Source organism: Culex quinquefasciatus, chromosome 3, assembly GCF_015732765.1.
Source record: "Culex quinquefasciatus strain JHB chromosome 3, VPISU_Cqui_1.0_pri_paternal, whole genome shotgun sequence".
Taxonomy (NCBI): Eukaryota; Metazoa; Arthropoda; class Insecta; order Diptera; family Culicidae; genus Culex; species Culex quinquefasciatus.
Window position 1 is genome coordinate 63,434,594 of NC_051863.1, and position 21,481 is coordinate 63,456,074.

A 21,481-nucleotide genomic window follows, 5' to 3' on the forward strand; every position below is an offset into this window, starting at 1 on the left:
TCGTGAGGACTATCCCCTCGTTCTTTAAATTTGGGTGTATGTATTTTCAAAAAAAAAACTACTTTAAATCTAAGTTTTTTTACAATATGGGTATCAAATGATCAGAATTTTTTCAAACATTTCGAATGTCATCAAAATTTTTTGAAACCACTAAAAATTTTCACAAAACAAAGTATTTTTGAATTTTTTTTAAAATTCTGTGTTTTCTTTAATTTGGGTATCAAATGATTGGGTTTTTTTCATACATTTCGAAAGTATTTTTTTTTAAATACTCAGAATTTTCACAAATTTACGAATTTTTGAAAAAAAAACTCTAAATTTCAGTTCAGTTCAGTACAAGTGGGTATCAAATGATCGGAATATATTTTTAAACATTTTTTTAAATACTCAAAATTTCCCAAAACTACGATTTGTCGAAAAAATGCTCAAAAATCCTGTTTTGTTACAAATGGTATAAATTTTTTGATGCGCATATTGTAAAAACCAGAAATTTTTAGAAATTTTTCGAAAATACGTAGTTTTTTGTAAATTTTTAGTATTTTGCATTTTTTTTGCTATTACTTTCGAAATGTATGAACAAATCCCGATCAATTGATACCCATATTGTTACAACACTAAATTTTTTTGTATTTTTCAAAAATACGAAATTTTGTGAAAATTTTAAGTATTATTAAAATTTGTGTTATGACCTCGAAATGTTTGAAAAAAGTCCGATCATTTGATTCCCATATTGTTAAAACTGAAAATTAGACTATTTTCCAAAAAACGTAGTTTGGGACAGTTAGGCCGTTGCAAATATTTTTTTAAGTTTATGTCCCTCGGCTCTAACCAAAGTCGTGGGGGAGGGAAAAAAATAAAAAAAAATATTTTTAATCTTTCTGCAGAATTGTTTTGACTACTTCTCGTGGGACTGTACATTGCACAGTGGTCCAGATCGCAAAATTAAGTGGAAAACGGATTTTCCGAAAAATTATGAAGTTTTGGAGCTTTGGTGTCTCCAGAAGAGTTGTTGCAAATGGAAAGGGTCAACTTCTGGTTTTGTTTAAAATTAGGATGGTTCACTATTAGGGTGATTTTGAAAATCTAACTTTTCAGGAATATCTTTGGGAATTTATATGTCTTCTAGAAAGTTGTTGAGCTTGCCAATCCAAGCAACTTTGTCGAAGACACCAAATTTTTATCTCATAATCTACGCCTTCTACGACCAAATTAATAGAAAGCATTTTTTGAAAGGTCAATTTGGACTTAAGGGTCAAAAGTTACAGCCATTTAAGGTAAAAAAGATGCAAATTTAAAACTTAAATATCTCGAAAAGGCGCAAGCCAAATTTTAAGCACTAGGTTGCATTTGAAAGAGGAGATCCAGCACTACAAAAAATTCTAAGTGTAAATATAGGTATTCGGTGCCCTCTCCCCGTGCCCATACCTTCACACTTAGGAGACCCGGGAGGCGGAGTCTTGTCGCAAAAAGAACGATACACGCCTGTGGATCCGTTGACGAAACCGCAAGGTTTAAGAGGGCCACATTATAAGGTGTTACGTCGATTCCGTTCCGATCCAGCACTACTAACGTTGAAAAAATCCCGGAGGTGTTTTTCTTTAAACTCGAGGTAGTTTTTTTTTTCGAGACCATATAGCCAGAATCCCATAAGCTCAGTGCCTCAGTTATGCACGCCTCGGTTTTGCATCCCCGATATGCGGTGCTAAACCAAGGCACGACTGCATATTGTAAACATTTTTTTGCTAATTTTTAATGTTCGTTTTAGGGTAAATGTAGGACTTCCTACATTTGAAATCACTAAATACACTACAATATTGCATTAATACTGTCGATCTTTTCGATATCAATTGCTCCATCTGTCGATAAATTTTTCAGTCCCTTCAAATAGTATACTCTCATTTTCCGTTCTTTATTTCGTTAAAAGTTCATAACATTTAAGAACAAAGATTTCAATTTCTTACTCGCAAAAGTGGATGGCTCGCATTTCTTGAAGGAAGCAAAACATATCTTTCTTATTCCTCGGCCTCACATCTTTTCCTCACACATCCACACAATCAAACATGAAAAAAAAACTCACACACACATACAGTCCCAAATCGCGGGCGTCGTTCGTCGACAACAGCAAGGCAAAAAAAAACGACGCCACCGTCGACGTCCACATCGCTCGGTTTATCCTCGTCCTCAAGGTGGGTGGGATGAAAGCGGGTGGATGGCGGAAAAAGAAATAAAACACAAAACAGAAACATAAAAATAAGGAAATGCTCGGAAAAACCAGACCACGTCGCTGGCGGTCGTCTGCTTGGAGGAAAAAAGGACGATTTTATTATTGTTTTTTTTTTCTTGTGCTTTTTGCTTTCATTTTTTTCTTGTTGCTTGAGGACGAGGGCCTCAACGAGCCGGCTAGTGAGTCAGGTCAGGTTCGCACATCATGCATCCCTTCCCCCTTATGAGGTTTCGGTTTTCTTGTGTTGATTTACTTTTCTTTATTGTTTGCCTTGTGTGTATGTGAGGGGGATGGGAAGCATTTTCTATCTTCATATATTTCGTTTTCTCGTATGAGTTGATTGGGTTTTCTCCTATTGAGATTCACAAGAATAAGTAAATTATTATTTCTTTGTTTGGGATTTTGGAACTTAATGCTTGACGTTGAGTTTTTATCTAATATGTAGCCTTGGATCGTCAACGACATTAAACAGCTTCTAAAAGGTGTTTTCAACTTCAATTAAGTAATACAAAGCTTTTTCGGAATTCAGGAAGCAGACTGTAAACACAACAATGAAAAAAAATCCTTTAAAAAATTAATGTCATTGAAAATCGAGATGAGTGCGTTGATTACAAAACGAACCTCTTGGACGACTGATTCAATATATTTGTGCCAGCAGAGTGGCGCAGTGGAAGCGTGCTGGGCCCATAACCCAGAGGTCCGTAGATCGAAACTACGCTCTGCTAGAATCAATTTTTTATGCCTTTTTGTAAGACTTTGAAGCTAGTTTTTTTGCATTCTGTCTTTTAAAGGGAATTAGCACACTGATTGGTTTCTGTTATCAACCTTTTGGCTCTATATTTTTACCAGCAAATGTATTGTGAAGCATGTTTTCGCAGATTTCATATAAGGAATAAGACTTTGACTACCTAAGTATTTGAAAATTAAATAAAACAAAAAAAACACGTTCGACCGTGACAGGACTCGAACCTGCAATCTTCGGATCCGAAGTCCGACGCCTTCTCCATTAGGCCACACGGTCACTTACATTCATAAACTTCGAAAATCCGAACCATTCATGTTGTATGTTGAATTTGTTAAGCAAAAATTGTCTTCGATAAAAAAAAAGTATTTCGCCCCCGGGTGGACTCGAACCACCAACCTTTCGGTTAACAGCCGAACGCGCTAACCGATTGCGCCACGAAGGCGGTTGTTATGATTAATTTAAAAAGGAAATTTAACGTATTGTTTTATGCAACTTTTTTTGCTCGAATTTGTCATTTCGCCTTCAGCTTCGTTTCAATTAAGTCAAAACCTTCAAACAAACAAACGAAAAGGCCGAAAATCAGCACGACAAAATCAAATTAAATTCAGTTTGCAACACGCAGAGTGTAATTCCGGGTACACCTGGATATTGCCAGGTTCGGGTGTACGCATTACAGTCGATTGATTACTCTGATGTGATATACGCCTGGAGGTTTGCTAGGAAACTTCAATGCTGAAATAGAAGCCCAGGCAGTGTCAAACACTATCAATTGAGGTGCATCTGTCAAACAGTTCTAGTTGAATGTATTTTGAATTTAAAAAGTTTGAACCGAATTTTAGCAATTGACCAGAAAGTATATTTGCCGATTTTGAATTTAAAGTCTAATGAAATCAACACCTTTTTAAAAGTGTTGTCAAGGCACATCCAACGATTCCTGGGCATCCTGGGACCACAACAAAAAAACCCTCCCACAATCCTCCACAATGGCGCACACTCGAGAGCTGTAACACAGTGGCGTCAAGCGTTGTGCTCCAGTTTCGGCGAGGAGGTACACATCCGCAGAAGCATTCCGGAAATGAAGCTTTCGTTTGCTCTTGCAGCACCCGCCACCAGCCGTTTGCTCCACGTGGTTGTCCCTAATCAACACGCTTTTTTCCGGAACCCGTGGAAGCTCCTGAAGCGGTTTTACGGTACGTACCAGCGAGAAGAGAGCCTCAAACCACACGCATCTCGTTAAAAGGAATAGAACATGTGAGGGAATGAATTTGGGGGAAGTTGGGGTGCAAACAGGCCATTCGAAAATTAAAAGTGAAAATTTTAAATTAAAAAAAAATGAATCGAAAAATATTCAAATCAAACTGAAAACTGAAGAATCTAATCCAATCCTCAAAGCTTAAAGAACATTAAAAGAACTGAAAAAATGAACAAATGAACAAACGAACAAATGAACAAATGAACAAATGAACAAATGAACAAATGAACAAATGAACAAATGAACAAATGAACAAATGAACAAATGAACAAATGAACAAATGAACAAATGAACAAATGAACAAATGAACAAATGAACAAATGAACAAATGAACAAATGAACAAATGAACAAATGAACAAATGAACAAATGAACAAATGAACAAATGAACAAATGAACAAATGAACAAATGAACAAATGAACAAATGAACAAATGAACAAATGAACAAATGAACAAATGAACAAATGAACAAATGAACAAATGAACAAATGAACAAATGAACAAATGAACAAATGAACAAATGAACAAATGAACAAATGAACAAATGAACAAATGAACAAATGAACAAATGAACAAATGAACAAATGAACAAATGAACAAATGAACAAATGAACAAATGAACAAATGAACAAATGAACAAATGAACAAATGAACAAATGAACAAATGAACAAATGAACAAATGAACAAATGAACAAATGAACAAATGAACAAATGAACAAATGAACAAATGAACAAATGAACAAATGAACAAATGAACAAATGAACAAATGAACAAATGAACAAATGAACAAATGAACAAATGAACAAATGAACAAATGAACAAATGAACAAATGAACAAATGAACAAATGAACAAATGAACAAATGAAAAAATTAACAAATGAACAAATGAACAAATGAACAAATGAACAAATGAATAAATGAACAAATGAACAAATGAACAAATGAACAAATAAACAAATGAACAAATTTCTCAATCTTCTATTTTTTTCAATTTACTCAATTTTCTCAATTTTCCCAATTTTCTCAATTTTCTCAATTTTCTCAATTTTCTCAATTTTCTCAATTTTCTCAATTTTCTCAATTTTCTCAATTTTCTCAATTTTCTCAATTTTCTCAATTTTCTCAATTTTCTCAATTTTCTCAATTTTCTCAATTTTCTCAATTTTCTCAATTTTCTCAATTTTCTCAATTTTCTCAATTTTCTCAATTTTCTCAATTTTCTCAATTTTCTCAATTTTCTCAATTTTCTCAATTTACTCAATTTTCTCAATTTTCTCAATTTTCTCAATTTTCTCAATTTTCTCAATTTTCTCAATTTTCTCAATTTTCTCAATTTTCTCAATTTTCTCAATTTTCTCAATTTTCTCAATTTTCTCAATTTTCTCAATTTTCTCAATTTTCTCAATTTTCTCAATTTACTCAATTTTCTCAATTTTCTCAATTTTCTCAATTTTCTCAATTTTCTCAATTTTCTCAATTTTCTCAATTTTCTCAATTTTCTCAATTTTCTCAATTTTCTCAATTTTCTCAATTTTCTCAATTTTCTCAATTTTCTCAATTTTCTCAATTTTCTCAATTGTCTCAATTTTCTCAATTTTCTCAATTTTCTCAATTTTTTCAATCATTTTTTGTGAATTTTTATCAATTTTTTTTTTGATTTATTTAAATTTTTATCAATTTTTTTTCTAAGTTTATATAAATTTTTATCAATTTTTATCAATTTTTATCAATTTTTATCAATTTTTATCAATTTTTATCAATTTTTATCAATTTTTATCAATTTTTATCAATTTTTATCAATTTTTATAAATTTTTATCAATTTTTATAAATTTTTATAAATTTTTATAAATTTTTATAAATTTTTATAAATTTTTATAAATTTTTATCAATTTTTATCAATTTTTATCAATTTTTATCAATTGTTATCAATTTTTATCAATTTTTATCCATTTTTATCAATTTTTATTTTTATGAATTGTTATAAATTTTTATCAATTTTTATCAATTTTTATCAATTTTTATCAATTTTTATCAATTTTTATAAATTTTTATAAATTTTTATAAATTTTTATCAATTTTTATCAATTTTTATCAATTTTTATCAATTTTTATCAATTTTTATCAATTTTTATCAATTTTTATCCATTTTTATCAATTTTTATCAATTTTTATCAATTTTTATAAATTTTTATCAATTTTTATCAATTTTGATCAATTTTTAGCATTTTTTTTATCGGTTTTTATCAATTTTCAATTTAATTTTGAAAATTTGTCCAAAATTGTCAAAAACTGTCAAAATTTTTCAAAAATTGTCAAAAATTGTCCAAAATTTCAAAACATGTCAAAAATTGTCAAAAATTTTCAAAAATTAAAAAAAGATCCAAAAATTGTCAAAAAATTGCAAAAATTGTTAAAATTTTTAAAAAATTTCAAACATTGTCGGAAATTGTCAAAAATTGTCAAAAAATGTCAAAAATTGTCAAAAATTGTCAAAAATTGTTAAAAATTGTCAAAAATTGTCAAAAATTGTAAAAATTTGTAAAAAATTGTCAAAAATTGTCAACAATTGTCAAAAATTGCTAAAAATTGATAAAAGTTGTCAAAAATTGTCAAGAATTGTCAAAAATTGTCAAAAATTGTCCAAAATTGTCCAAAATTGTCAAAAAATTTCAAAAATTGTCAAAAATTGTCAAAAATTGTCAAAAATTGTCAAAAATAGTCAAAAACGGTCAATAATTGTCAAAAATAGTCAAAAATTTCATCAATTGTAAAAAATAGTCCAAATATTTCATAAATTGTTAAAAATTGGCAGCAATTTACAAAAAAAAACGAAATATGCCACAAAAATGTCAAAAGTTGACAAAAATTGCCAAAAAATTTCAAAATTGGTAAAAGTTGTTAAAAATTATCAAAAATTTACAAAAGTTTATAAAACATTACAACAATCATCAAAAATTGTACAAAAATTTCAAAAAATATAAAAAATTGACAACAATTTACAAAAATTGACAAAAGTTGATAATTTTTTTAAAAAATTGTCAAAAAATTTGACAATTTTTGACAATTTCTCAAAATGATTGACGATTTCTGACAATTTCAGACAATTTTTGACGATTTCTGACCATTTTTGATGATTTCTGTGCATTTTTGACGATTTCTGATAATTATTGACAATTTTTACAATTTTTACAATTTTTGACAATTTTTGACAATTTTTGAAATATGTTGACAAAATTGTCAAAAAATTTCAAAAATTGTCAAAAATGGTCAAAAATTGTAAAAAATTGTCAGAAATTGTCAGAAATCGTCAAAGATTTTAAGAAATTGGCAAAAATTGTCAAAATTAACAAAAAATTCAAAAAATGTCAGAAATTGTCAAAAATAGGCAAAAAAAACAAAAATTGTCAAAAATTGTCAAAAAATTGTCAAAAATTGTAACTTGACCAGTACAAATAAGACAAACTAAGATGAATTTGGATTTATAAGAAAGATAAAGACATTTTTGGAAAGATTAATTGACATCTGAAGACTGATGATGATTAATGAGGACATATTGACGTATATGAATATAAATTGAGACAGATACACACAGCGAGACCACAAAATAAGAAGATAATGAAAGTTGAGACTAGTAAAGAAATTTGAGACAGGAAGACAAAGGAAAATAAATGTAATCAATATTCATAAAAAAAAATTGAGAAACATGAAACAAGTTATGATACAAAACCAAATTTAGACTGTAAAAAAGATAGAAACAAATTAAGACCAAGATAAAAAAAAAACTAAAATTCGTTCATCCCCACCCTCCCCTACTTCGTCACAATCCGATTACGGTTAATCCAGAGACGTAACTAGGACAAGCCGAACCTGTTACCAGAAGGGGTGAATGGGACAAGCAAGGGTATTGTGGTGGCCGCGAAACGATGGTGCGCTCAGCACGCCGGAAAAATAGACATTCGAGGGAGGGAACGGAAAAAAAACCTGCTGCACTTTACTGCAAACGGGGGTGGGTGCGCGCGAAAAAACCCTTTCTTGTTTGTGGTGAGAGCAAACTATGGTAGTTTCACAGTAGTGCAAGCTGCCGCGGTGAATCAAAGCTGGAGGTGGGTGGAAGGATTTTCACTAAACACCATTTCCTTTGAGGGTGGGAAAGGCTTCCCAGGATGACCGAGGTTTTGCACCGCAAACCGTGTAAAAGCATGTGTGGTGGCGGTTCGCGTGAGATAACACGCAACGCAAGTAACACAAACGCAAGTGCCCGATAGTAGTTGTCCGGGTGATAAATTTGAGAGGTGAAATCGGAGGAGCAAAAACAAAATTTGGGGCTAAAATGCACTTGTTGGGGTTCGGTAGGAACGTGGACTGGAACAAAGTTTAAAACACACTGTATTAAAGCACATCAGTTTTAGTCCTACCTGTGATCAAATAAAGTCTTGGTTTGATAGAATTTTCAGAAAACTATGAAATTAAATTATACTCTACAAAAAATGTTCTGAGGTAGATTGCCATTAACCAACAACAAATCCTCAGGAATTCCAAGGATTTCCTGTCAAAAATATTTACCGTTCCTCTGGATTATTAAAAATGTTCTGAAAATTCCTAAAATGCAGGATTTAATTCCATCGTAAGGTTTGAAAAAAATAAAACTAGGCTTTTGCTTACATGTTTAAAATCATAAATCATGTTTTAATTTGTTTAAAGAATATATATTATTATTAATCAGCCTTAAGCTTTAAAAAAAATATTTGATATTTTTCTGTAAGCATTTTTAAATGAAAACTAGATGTAATATCACTTGAAGCCTGATTCTGTAATGTTATATTTGATTGCAAACAACTTTTAAGAAGACAAAAAATTCCCAAAAGTATTCCTGTTAAGTTAGATTACCCAAATCATCCTAATCGTGAACCACCCTAATTTTCAACCTATCCAAAAGTTGCCCCTTTCCAATTGCAACAACTTTTTTTAAGACATCAAAGCTCCAAAACGTCACCATTTCCGGAAAATTAATTTTCGATTTGATTTGCGATGTGGACCACTGTGCAGTGTTGCCAGAAAGTCAACAATTAAAAATTGAACTTATTTGGAGGAAAACATGAACTACTTTATCAGTGATGTGCGTTATTTTTAGCACACTGGCCTGGAGAAGATGTGAAACCTTCACGTAAGTTCTCATTACTTATGACAGTGTTGCCAAACTCTTTCGACAATGTTCATAAGAAAGAATTATTGCTATTTTTTTCTCATTATATTTAACTTCATTCATTTGATCAAGTGCTTTTTATATTTTTTAATTTTAAATAAATCATTCACAGAATTTCATTAAACTTTAAAAACATTCCAGACTCGAGAATTCGAAAATCAAATCATCAACTCTTCTTTTTTATTTATTTTTTATTTCTGTGACTCAAATTTGGTCAAATTTAAACAGTGCAAATAGCAGTTTATGCAACAAGTTGCAAAAAGAAGATTTTTTCCAACGAGGTTTCCAACGAGGTTCACCGAGTTCGATAGGCTATTTCGTCGTTCGAGAATGACAGGAAAAGTATGAAGTCTCACGAAGGAATTGCAAAAATGCACTTTTTGCAATTCCGTCGTGAAACTACTCACTTTTCCTGCCATTCTTAAACTAAGAAAAAACCTACTTTTCTGTACCAAAAATAACAGAATCGAATAGCAACACTTTTCAAAATAAATGCTGAAAAGTAGAACTTTTCAGCATTTATTTTGAAAAGTGTTGCTTGAACTTTTCAGCACATGTTTCGAAAAGTAACACTTTTCAACATTTTTTTGATTTAAATGATTTATTGACAAAATACATGAAAATTTGACTTAAAATTCACTCAGTGTGTGTTTTTTGGAATTGCAAAAAATGTTGTATGGAACTCGTTGCAAAACTTGATTTTTTCAGCACTCTTCGTATTTATCCAACTCTGTGAACCTCGCTGGATAAATGTACGACTCGTGCTGAAAAAAAACCTCTTTTTGCAACTTGTTGCATAAACTACTATTTTGCAATTCCGTCTTGAAACTGTTTACTTTTCCTGTCATTCTGTAATGGCGGCCTACTTTTCTCTAACAAAAAAAAGAATCGAAACACTTTTTAAAATAAATGCTGAAAAGTTCTACTTTTCAGCACTAAAATGGATGCTCAAAAGTTGAACTTTTCAGCACTTGTTATTTAAGCTCGACAATCAAAAATAAGACTGCACCAAAAAAATGTTATTCGATTATCCGAAGTTATTTTTTTCATAACCGGGAATAATCGGATCTGAACTATAAAACAATTTTAGAGTAAATTTTCCAAACAACCTGTGTGCTAAGAGGTTTTAAATATAAATTTTGAATTTAACAAAAAAAATCATTTAAAAACACCAAATTCTGTTCACAGTAATCAAAATCTGCTAATCATTCAAATTAGTTTCATGCTTATGATTGAAATCATCTACATTCTACAAACATACACACAACCCACAATGCTTTGCCTAGCCAGGGTAAAACGGAGCGCGGTGAAAAGGGGGAGAGGGGAGTTCAATCCACCAACACAATCGAGCATGAAAAAAGTTGTATAAAATCTCAAAGGGGGAGCGAAAAAATCGACCCGCCAAAAATTGGTGAGAAAAAGAATCCAACAAAACTTTTACTCGAATGTTTTCCCCCTTCCGTTCACAGCATCCCAGTGAAAAGTGCATTCTTGTTGGTGTTGGTACTTGAATGATGCTTGAGAGTTGTGTTGTTTTGCTGGTATGTTTTATTTGTTTTCTATTATTGACATTTTTGTATAAATTTATTGTTATTTGAACATAAACATAATCAAGCATTATTTAAAAACAAACCAGATTTGGCATAATGATTTACACTAGAATACAAAACAATCATCCAACCAAAAACAAAACTCAAATTGAATCCTCCGAAATCGAAATTAAGTCCAAATTTGCACTCTCCGGAAGAGTTTCTCCCTATTTTCTCTCAAACACACCAGCCACACCAAGGCAACAAAAAGAAAAGAAACCAAAAAAACAGAATCCCCATTTCCGAAAAAATCGTGTCCTCAGCAACAACCACGGAGGAAAAAATACCGTCCAACACCCATACAATCGCAACCTGTTAACCCTACCACTCACTCACTCGCAGACTCAAAACTCAACTAGTGTTGCCTCTCCGAAGAAAAAAATACAAAAAGTGCAAGGAAAAAATCGACTCGCCGCTCTCCCACTCCCCCGTCTCCTTTCACCAAAAAGAAAAAAGGAATAAAAAGTAAACACACTTTTTAAAAAAAGGCATCACAAAAGAGCGAAAAAATCGCACTCATCTCCATCCCCCTTCTCTTTGGTCGTGGCTGAGTTTTGCCGGCTATGTACTGAGAAAGAGGACGATTTTTTTTCTCCCGCGAACACTTTCTCTCTTTCGCGCTCTTGCTCGCACTAGTTCTCCCCTTTCCCGCAAAACAGTGATGTTAGATTTTGCCAAAAAAGCATCACTGAGTTGAGTTGAGTTGAGTTGAGTTGAGTTGAGTTGAGTTGAGTTGAGTTGAGTTGAGTTGAGTTGAGTTGAGTTGAGTTGAGTTGAGTTGAGTTGAGTTGAGTTGAGTTGAGTTGAGTTGAGTTGAGTTGAGTTGAGTTGAGTTGAGTTGAGTTGAGTTGAGTTGAGTTGAGTTGAGTTGAGTTGAGTTGAGTTGAGTTGAGTTGAGTTGAGTTGAGTTGAGTTGAGTTGAGTTGAGTTGAGTTGAGTTGAGTTGAGTTGAGTTGAGTTGAGTTGAGTTGAGTTGAGTTGAGTTGAGTTGAGTTGAGTTGAGTTGAGTTGAGTTGAGTTGAGTTGAGTTGAGTTGAGTTGAGTTGAGTTGAGTTGAGTTGAGTTGAGTTGAGTTGAGTTGAGTTGAGTTGAGTTGAGTTGAGTTGAGTTGAGTTGAGTTGAGTTGAGTTGAGTTGAGTTGAGTTGAGTTGAGTTGAGTTGAGTTGAGTTGAGTTGAGTTGAGTTGAGTTGAGTTGAGTTGATCGTTTCCAGCAATTTCTGGCAACACTGCATCAAGCCGCGAGGTGACCAGGGCAACCCTGTGCGGAGGGAGAAAGGCGTCCTAGTACATAGACCTGCTTTGATGATGACGGGGAGGTTGCATTCTAAAAACCATAGAATCAGGGTCTGAGGCAGCCAAAACCACACTCCTTGTCCCAAACCCTTTAGTCCAGCATCAGAGCGAGACAGCAAACCTTCAAAGTGACGCGAAAAAATAGCATTTTTCGAATATTTTTTTTTTGTCTGGAAGGGGTGGCAATTTTCTTGTTTCTTTTTTGTGACAAGGTTTAAGGGTACGCTGGACAGTCACTTGAAGATGATAATAACATCCTTATGTGATGGCCTGTTTGGCCCCACTTGCCCCCTTCCCACCACCACCCCTAGAGTTTTTTTTCAGTATTTGAGAAGACTCGTTTTTTTCCCGCGCGATAGTAGTTGTATTAGTCAGTAATAGTTGCAGCAGTGTTGGTTAGTCGCTGCTCAATGGGAAAAGTGGGGGAGAGGGGGGTAAGGGGGGCACTTTCGGCAAAAATCGCATTTTTTCCGGGAAAAAATACCTGCAGTTATGTACTAGCACTTGGAACAAAAAAGGGAAAAACTAGTACCGGGTTGGGCGAAAAAATCTGTTTTGTGAAAAATTGCAAATTGTGCTTGGGATGCCAGGTGGGGTTGAGGAGATGATCCTCCATCGGGTGTCCCAGGGATACAAACATCGACGTGTGCGCTCTTCCTCGTTGCCGTCGTTGATGCTGATGGGTTAATATTAATAGGAACCTCGGCTCACTTTTTTTTCCAGGCGGCAGATAAGTTTGGGCTTTGAATATTTCATAAAGTCGCCCTTTCACTAGCCAGAGGCTGGGCTGATATGCGAAACTTAATTATCGCTAGTGTGTGTGTGTGATTGTGTGTAAATGAAGGGTGAAAATTGCATCTGGGCAAACGATTGTGTAATTTTCGGGTTATGAAAGTTTTTTTTTTTTTCTTCAGAGGAAAACGAGAATACACAATTTCATTTTAATATGATTACAAAAGTTACAGAATAGTTTATTCAAATTCATTTCAGCGACCTTTGAGAACCACCGGAACTCACGAAATTGAACTAAAATCAATAAATAATTATAAAATCTTTTGACTCCGATGAAGGTAAAAATAAGACGGAAATATTTGTTTCTCAATCGATCTGATGGCGACCTCAGAATTCCAAAAAAACGTAATAATCATCGAAAAAAAAAACACAATAAATATTTCAAAAATTCCGTAAATTTTTCTTACTGAACTGTCAAATATTTTAGGAACTGTTTTTCAAACTTTTCAGGATTTTTTTTAGAAAGTAACAATGATCTACAAAGTTGTAGAGCAAAAAATTTAAAAAATGAGACATAAACGTAAGAGCAATTTTCTACCAATCCCGAAAATGAATTTAACTTATATTTGTTTATTTGACTCAAACTTTTTGGGGGCCTTCCCTATGACCAAGGAGTAATTGTGTGTCATTGATTCATCCATAAAAGTCTTCATACAATTTTGGCAGCAGTTCATACAAAAATGGTACGTTAATATTGGAAAATCTATTACTTTTCAAGAAATTTTTTGATTGATTTGGTGTCTTGGGCAAAGTTGTTAGTATTGATGAGGACAATTCAGAAAAAAATAGATACACGGAAAAAGGAAAAAATGTGATTTTTAAAGTAATTTTTTTTTCAAAAAAAATCAATTTCCCAAAATCCGTATTTTTTGTTTTTGATTTATTTTTATTTTTATGATATTATGTTTTTTCGAAAAGATCACAAAATTTCAAGACGGTTTGATGGTTTACATTAGAAAACGGTGGGTTGTTTGAGTGAGACTTAGCAAACTTCAATTTTCCTGTTTCAACCAGAGTCTTTTGAAGGAAATCTTGAAAGTCTCTTCGACAATTTTATAGCAAACTGAATTTAAAAAAAATAAGAATGGACAATCATGGACACTATTTTATAAATAAAAAAACGACATTTTTCGGACAAAATTAAGCTTTGAATAGCTATATTTTGAAAAAAGTGCACCTTATCAAAAAAATTAGGAACTTTTTGATTGCACATTCAATTCTTCATAAAAAAGATGAGGTCAACAAATTAAGTAAGAGATTTCATTTCTTTATAAAATCACTATTTTTTAAAACCATAACTCGTTGCAAAGTTTTGGTCCGTACTTCTGAATTGCTTCATAGATGCGGGGTTATGTCCCCTAAAACATATAAAAAAATAAATATAAAAATTAAAAAATATGGATTTTGGGAAATTTTATTATCAAAATCAAAAAAAAAAAATACCAAAAACAATGCTTAAATGCTTTTCTCCGTGGGGAGGGGGTTGTTATATTAAAATGCTTTGCAAATTTCCAGTTATCTGTACCATAAGAAAACAATTTTCAGATCGATTTGGAGTCCTCAGCGAATTTGTAAGATTACTAATTTGTATTTTTGTATGAGCAGTTCTCTCAGATTTCGGTCATTCCATTTTTTTTGAATTTTTTAATCCGAATGAAACTATTTTGGTGCCTTCGGTTTGCCCAAAGAAGCCATTTTGCATAATTAGTTTGTCCATATAATTTTCCATACAAATTTGGCAGCTACAAAAATGATGTATGAAAATTCAAAAATCTGTATCTTTTTAAGGAAATTTTTGATCGATTCGGTGTCACTGGCAAAGTTGTAGGTATGGATATGGACTACACTGAAAAAATGATGCACGGTAGAAAAAATTTGGTGATTTTTTATTTAACTTTTTTCACTAAAGCTTGATTTGCAAAAAATACTATTTTAAACTTTTTTTTATTTTTTTGATATGTTTGATATTTTTGATAATATAACGCCCTTTTAAAATGTTGGTCTTGGTTTAAAAATTTTGAAAATATTTTTTTTCGAAAAGATCGGAAAATTTCAAGAATGTTTAACATTGAAAATCGGACCATTAGTTGCTGAGATATCGACATTAGAAAATGGTGTGTTGTATGGGTGGAACTCAGAAAAAATCAATTTTCCTGTTTTTAAACCTTTGCATGGCAATATCTCAGCAACGAAGGGTCGTATCAACAAAGTTTAAAAGTGCAAAATATAGAAAATTTTCTCAGCTTTTATTTTTTTCAAAGGTGGGCAAACATGTGCACTAATTTAAAAAAATGAAAAACTGCGACTATTTTCAAAAAAGTCACATAAAAATGGATTTTACTTGAAAACGGTGCACTTTATCAAAATTTCACTGAAGTATTTTTTGATTGCAAATTTGATTTTACATCGAAAAATGAAGTTGAAAAATTTTTGCGACCAATTTTTCGATTTTTTTAAAATCAGTAAAGATTAAAAAATTCATAACTCGCTCAAAGATTTTTTGCACAACCTGGAAATTTCTGAAAAGTTGGCATTTGATGTCCTCTAAAACATATCAAAAATTAAAAAAAAAATAGTGTTTTTTTTGCAAATCAAGTTTTAGTGACAAAAAGTTAAATAATAAATCACCATATTTTTTTACCGTGTATCATTTTTTTTTCAGTGTAGTCCAGATCCAAACCTACAACTTTGCCGAAGACACCAAATCGATCAAAAAATTCCTTTAAAAGATACAGATTTTTGAATTTTCATGCATCATTTTTGTATGGCCAGCTGCCAAATTTGTATGGAAAATAATATGGACAAACTAATGATGCAAAATGGCTTCTTTGGGCATACCGAAGGCACCAAAAAAGTTTCAGTTGGATTAAAAAAATACAAAAAATAAAATTTATGAAAAAATACCGATTTCGTAGAGAACTGCTCGTATGTGTTTTAGGTAATATGGAGTACATAATCTTTACAAAAGAGTTCCCAAAATCGCAATTTCATGAACGAGTGTTCACGATTTTGGGAACTCTTTTTTCTCCGTGTACATGAATGGTACTGTTGAAAAACAAACATCGTTGATTTTTTTTCCAAAAGTAATACGGAAATTTATCATTGATTTCGGTGAACAAAAAAACATTTGTACTAAAATTTTGCGGCCGAGTCATGATTTAAAAAAAAATGTGTGTTGATTTGAAAAAAAAATAAGATTTTAAGTAAACCAAAATGTTTAACTTCACTTTGTAATTTAATATAAATAATATATCATTTTTGGCCCTTTTAAAACGTTAGCCTTTATTCCAAAAATTTCAACATATTTTTTTCGAAACGATCATAAAATTTTATTTTTTAACTTTGAAAATTGGACCATAAGATAGTGGGAATGTTTGGAAGAGACTAAAAACAACTTTCTTCTTTCTTTTTCTTTTATTCGCTGTATTTCAGCAATCAGAAGCCAAATCTTAAATGTCTTTTATTTGATATTATTGTAAATTTTCTGAACTTTTCGAAAAAAATATTTTCAGGAATCACTATTTTAAAAACGTTGCTTAATCCACCTTAGGTGGGTGGTGCCTTCCTTACATTCATTAAGTTAATACACTACAGAGCTTAAAAAAAGAATAAATAAGACTTATTTTTATCAAAATATCTGATATCCGACCTAAAAAAGTGTGTAAATAACACTTAAGTGGTTATTACTTTTGATAGGGTTGTCAACGTTTTGGGTTCATTGGAAAGGTCTTTTGATTACCTATACAAAGATAGGTCGCATGGTGGATCCGGATAACGTTTTCATCAAAATATTCAAGATCCGGCCTCCAAAAAGGTGCATAAATAACACTTAAGTGCTTATAACTTTTGATAGGATTTTCCGATCTTCAACGTTTTGGGCTCGTTGGAAAGGTCTTACAAAAACCACCCTTTTTACAATCTTCCGGACGTTTTTTTAGCTTAACTTTTGAAGTACTTTTCTAAACTTCATAATAGGGACCCCAAGACGGATCGAATGAGACCAAAACGGTCGAAATCGGTTCAGCCAACCCGGAGATAATCGTGTGCATATTTTTCGGTGCACGGACTCACATCCAGACACACGCACAGACATTTGCCCAGAATTTGATTCTGAGTCGATAGGTATACGTGAAGGTGAGTCTTCGTGGTCTAATAAAGAAGTTCGTTTTTCGAGTGATTTTATAGCCTTTCCTCATTGAGGTGAGGAAGGCAAAAATGGAAACGGAAATTTTTCAGTCAAAATTAAACTTAAAGTGTACTATTCGATTGCAAATTTAATTTTGTATCTTAAACAGATTTTTTTTCTAGAGTTCCTATTTTTACCAAAAAATAAATGTTTTTCAAAAACTATAACTCAGCGGCGAAATTTTGGATCGTAATTCTTTATGACTCAAAAAATGAGTTTTTTGTCCTCTAAAACAAATACAAAATTAATTGTAGGAAATTTAATTAATTTAAAAATCGGCAAGAAATGTCCGTGTAAATACTTTTGCTGACTCTTTTTAATTTATTTAGGCACAACATAAACTTTTCAAAATGAAAAACCTAGGTCTTGGAGGAAGGTTCTACAACATCTACTTTCGTTTCTTCTCTCGATAATTTCAATGAAACTCGTAAACATTAATCAAATGGGGTAATTAATAAATTTTCTTCCAATGAAGAACCAAGACCCCCCATTTCCCTCTTCAACTTCATCGCCGTTAAGCTAATGAGAACGACCAGCCAAGATAAAAAGAGAAAGAAAATTCCCCCCCGAAAGTATAACCCATTCCATTTTTCTCGCAAGCCCCAAAAGGACGAGAAACACGCCGCGCGCTGTCCTAACGAAATCATAACTTGTGCGAGGGTGTCTGCGTGTAACTGTGTGTGTTTCGCGAAAAAATCTCGCGGACCACGTCGTCGCCGGGGACGGGCTTGTCGGTACACTTTATTGTAGCTGGACACTCTCCCCTTCCTTGGCCCCTTTGAGGGTGGCGTGGAAAACGAGTTAGAGCGTTAATTGAAAAACGCTGGAAAAAAAAAGAAAAACCCAAACGGGAAAAGTGGAAAGCTGGTGGGGGGGGGGGAGAAGTGAGGAAAAATGTTTAAAATACTATAAAAAATTAGCTTGAGGGTGGAAAATTTTTATATCAAAGTTATTTTTTAATTGAATTTTTTTTTTTGCTCGTCTCCTTCGCTTTCGTCGGTGAAGATGAGGCTTCTTGTACGGCATGGAAAGGGGAGAGAAGTTGGAGAAATGGATCGCGACGAGTTAAGGGCACTGACCAAGGTTATATTCCTTGAAAATATTTTGAAATTTTTCAACTAATCAAAAATAACCAAAAGTTTAAAAATAAATTTATTTAAATTTCATTAAAAAACTCTAATAAAAACAAAATTTCCTCTCAAATTTTAACCCTGTCCCATTCGGAAAATGAGTGCTTGGTAGTCACTGTCTTGGAAGAGCTGTCCTGCAACGGCTCACTTTCGAGAGCACTTTCAAATTTGGACGCGTTCGCTGGTGGCGTCAATGTCCATCCATGTTCCGACTGGGCTCTCCCGTGAAGTTAGATCTTGTCCTTGTTGGCCCCTTCCAGAACAAGGGAAATGCGTGAAATTTGACGTTGAGAATGGTGGCTAGAGGGAGGAAAAATTGAGGATTTGGAAGGTGGAAGCAAGCATTGCAAGCGGGGTAGAGTAATAAAAATTAAAAGAGAGAAAAAATGCTTTGGTGCGAGGATCGCCGAAAAATTTTTAAATGATAATGGTCAAAATGAACCAAATATTTTGATAGACTTATTGAAAAAAACTGAAAGGATTTTTTTTTATAATTTTGTAAATTCAAAAGTATAATTACTAAAAAAATATCCTACAATTCGTTTGTGTTGCCAATATATCAAATCATGCAGCTCAAGTGATTCAATCAAATGAAATGTTACATTTGTTTCTAAATACTGCATTTTTTGATAATCATAACGAAAATAATGAAAATTTTGACATTTTTAAAAAATCGGAATGCTGTAAAAGCGTTAGAAATTCAAAAAAATTAGCAATACAAAATCAATTGTTAGATTTTTTTTTGTAATTTCGATGAAATGTAAACGGAGAAAAAAGAGTTCCCAAAATCGTGAACAAGCGTTCATGAAAATGAGAACCTCGAACAAAGTGTTCAAATCCCATGGTACGGGTTTGAAAAAGATTTTTTAAAGTTATTAAAAATACAAAAAATAGTTTTTAAAATAATTTGATGGAAAAACAGATCATCGATTCTACTCGAGCGTGTCTCAATAAAAATTGGTATCATGATGTGAATCTTAAAAATCATGAGTTAAATTTTCAAGCATTTTTTTATTCTTTTCCATAAACTTTTTGTATGCTTGAAAGTTTAAATTTTGTTATTTTGGTCTGCTTGTTGAGTTTTTTTTCTCTAATTTTTATTGCAATCTGTTATTAAGGTAAAACTGAGTTTTACTACTTTTTTTTTATTTGAATCATTTTACATTTTTTATCCTTATCATAATTCTTTTGTTTTTACGTTTTATTTTCAAATATTTGCTTTAATTTTCAGAATTTTAATTTAACAAGGCCAATGCAAATTTTATTTTGAATTTTTGTCCATCTCTTTAACAATTTTCCAAAAAAAAAGTAGAAAATATTTAAGTTTGGAAATAAAAGTAGTTTAAATTAATGTATAGTTTAAGAATGTCTTTTTTGCTCTTTGAAATCAAACAATGTTGGGAGTTTTGGGACCGTGGATCAGATCGAAACTATAAGAAAAAAAAACATCATTCAATTCATTGAAATTTTGATAATTTTTTTCACAGTAGCACTATCAAAAGCCATAAACCATTTTGTATTTTTTATACTGTACCACTTTAAAAAGGGAAAACTGTGGCGAAAGTCGAAAAATTTCTTGACACTTAATTCATTGATGTAATATACAATTTTCGTAAGCCACGGATAGTCGTTTCATCCATTATCCCTTGACCCACTGTAATTAATATTAGCTATAAGGAAATTGTAATTACAAAAGCAGACTTTTCCTAACCACCCAAAAGGACCCAATAAAAATAAGTTAATGGAAAAAATATATTCAATTTTCCATCGAAATCAAATCAAATGGACTATCCAGAAATTTATGTTTTTGTTAAATACGTTGGTTTTTTCCTTTCAAAATCAACTTTACCATATCTGAAAATATTTTTTCATGAAATCAAAAAAAAATCCCATAAATTTGAAGAAATGGATACGGAAAATATGCTTTGCTCTTTAAAATCAGAATAGTGTCAATTTTTGAAGAGACAAAAACATAACGAGTATGCGTAAAATTTTGAATGTCAAAAAAATAAACAATCGTGAAGTTTTTGATCTCTTGAATCAACCTATTTTCAAAGCAAAAAACTTGAAAAGTCCCAAAAATGGCATTCTTTAGTTAATTCTATAGCTTCAAATTAAAATCTTAAAAAATGTTCTTACATCACAGTTTTGCGAAAGCCATGATTTTTTCGAAAAAAATGCAACCGCTGCCAAATTAATTTTCACCATCCTGTTCCATTTTTTGTCATGGAAATTTTCAAAAATGAGCAATTCTCTACCAAAACCGGAAATGGATTTATTTGTATTTTTTATTTGACTAAAACTTTGTGGGGGCCTTCCCTATGACCAAATAAACTATTTTGTGTGATTGGTTCATCCATACAAGTATCCATACAATTTTGGCTGATGTCTATAAAAAATTGTATGTAAATATTCAAACAGCTGTACCTTTTGAGTGAATTTTCTGATCAATTTGGTGTCTTCGGCAAAGTTGTAGGTATTGTTGAGGACTTTTGAGAAAAAAATGGTACACGGAAAAAAAATTAGCAGATTTTTTTATCAACTTTTTTTTACTAAAACTTATTTTCCCAAAATATTTATTTTTTGATTTTCGAGATTTTTTGATATGTTTTAGAAGACAAAAAACCGCAACTTTTGAGCCATAGAGAAACATGGTCAAAAAATCTGCCGCCGAGTTATGAATTTTTGAAAAAAGAGTGATTTTTGGGAAAATTGAAGTTTTATGCAAAAACAAGTTTGACATTATTTTTTAATGCAAAATTGAATTTGCAATCGAAAAGTACTTTACAGATTTCTTGATAAAGGGCTCCGTTTTCAAGATATAGCCAACGAAAGTTTGATTTTAGCGAAATATTTGCAGTTTTTCAATTTTTAAAAAAAGGGACAATGACCGTTATTTTTGTTTTTGAAAAGTTCAGAAAATTTGCTATAAAATTGTCTAAGAGACATTGAAGATTGGACCTCGGGTTGCTGAGACAGAGCCGCTTTAAGAAAAAGAAACACGAAAATTGAAGTTTTCTTTATCTCACCATAACAACCCACCATTATCTAATGACCATATC

The 21,481-nt window shown here is 31.9% G+C and overlaps 1 protein-coding gene and 3 non-coding genes across 5 annotated transcripts in view; 2 read left to right on the plus strand and 2 right to left on the minus strand.

Moving 5' to 3' along the window:
* Positions 1 to 21,481, plus strand: part of LOC6054663 (zinc finger protein rotund) — a 219,150-nt gene that overhangs the window by 116,724 nt on the left and 80,945 nt on the right. The window lies entirely within an intron of this gene.
* Trnam-cau lies at positions 2,878 to 2,949 on the plus strand. The gene has a single exon. It is a non-coding gene; the product is annotated as a tRNA-Met (tRNA).
* On the minus strand, positions 3,173 to 3,245 carry Trnar-ucg. The gene has a single exon. It is a non-coding gene; the product is annotated as a tRNA-Arg (tRNA).
* Trnan-guu lies at positions 3,338 to 3,411 on the minus strand. Its single transcript has one exon. It is a non-coding gene; the product is annotated as a tRNA-Asn (tRNA).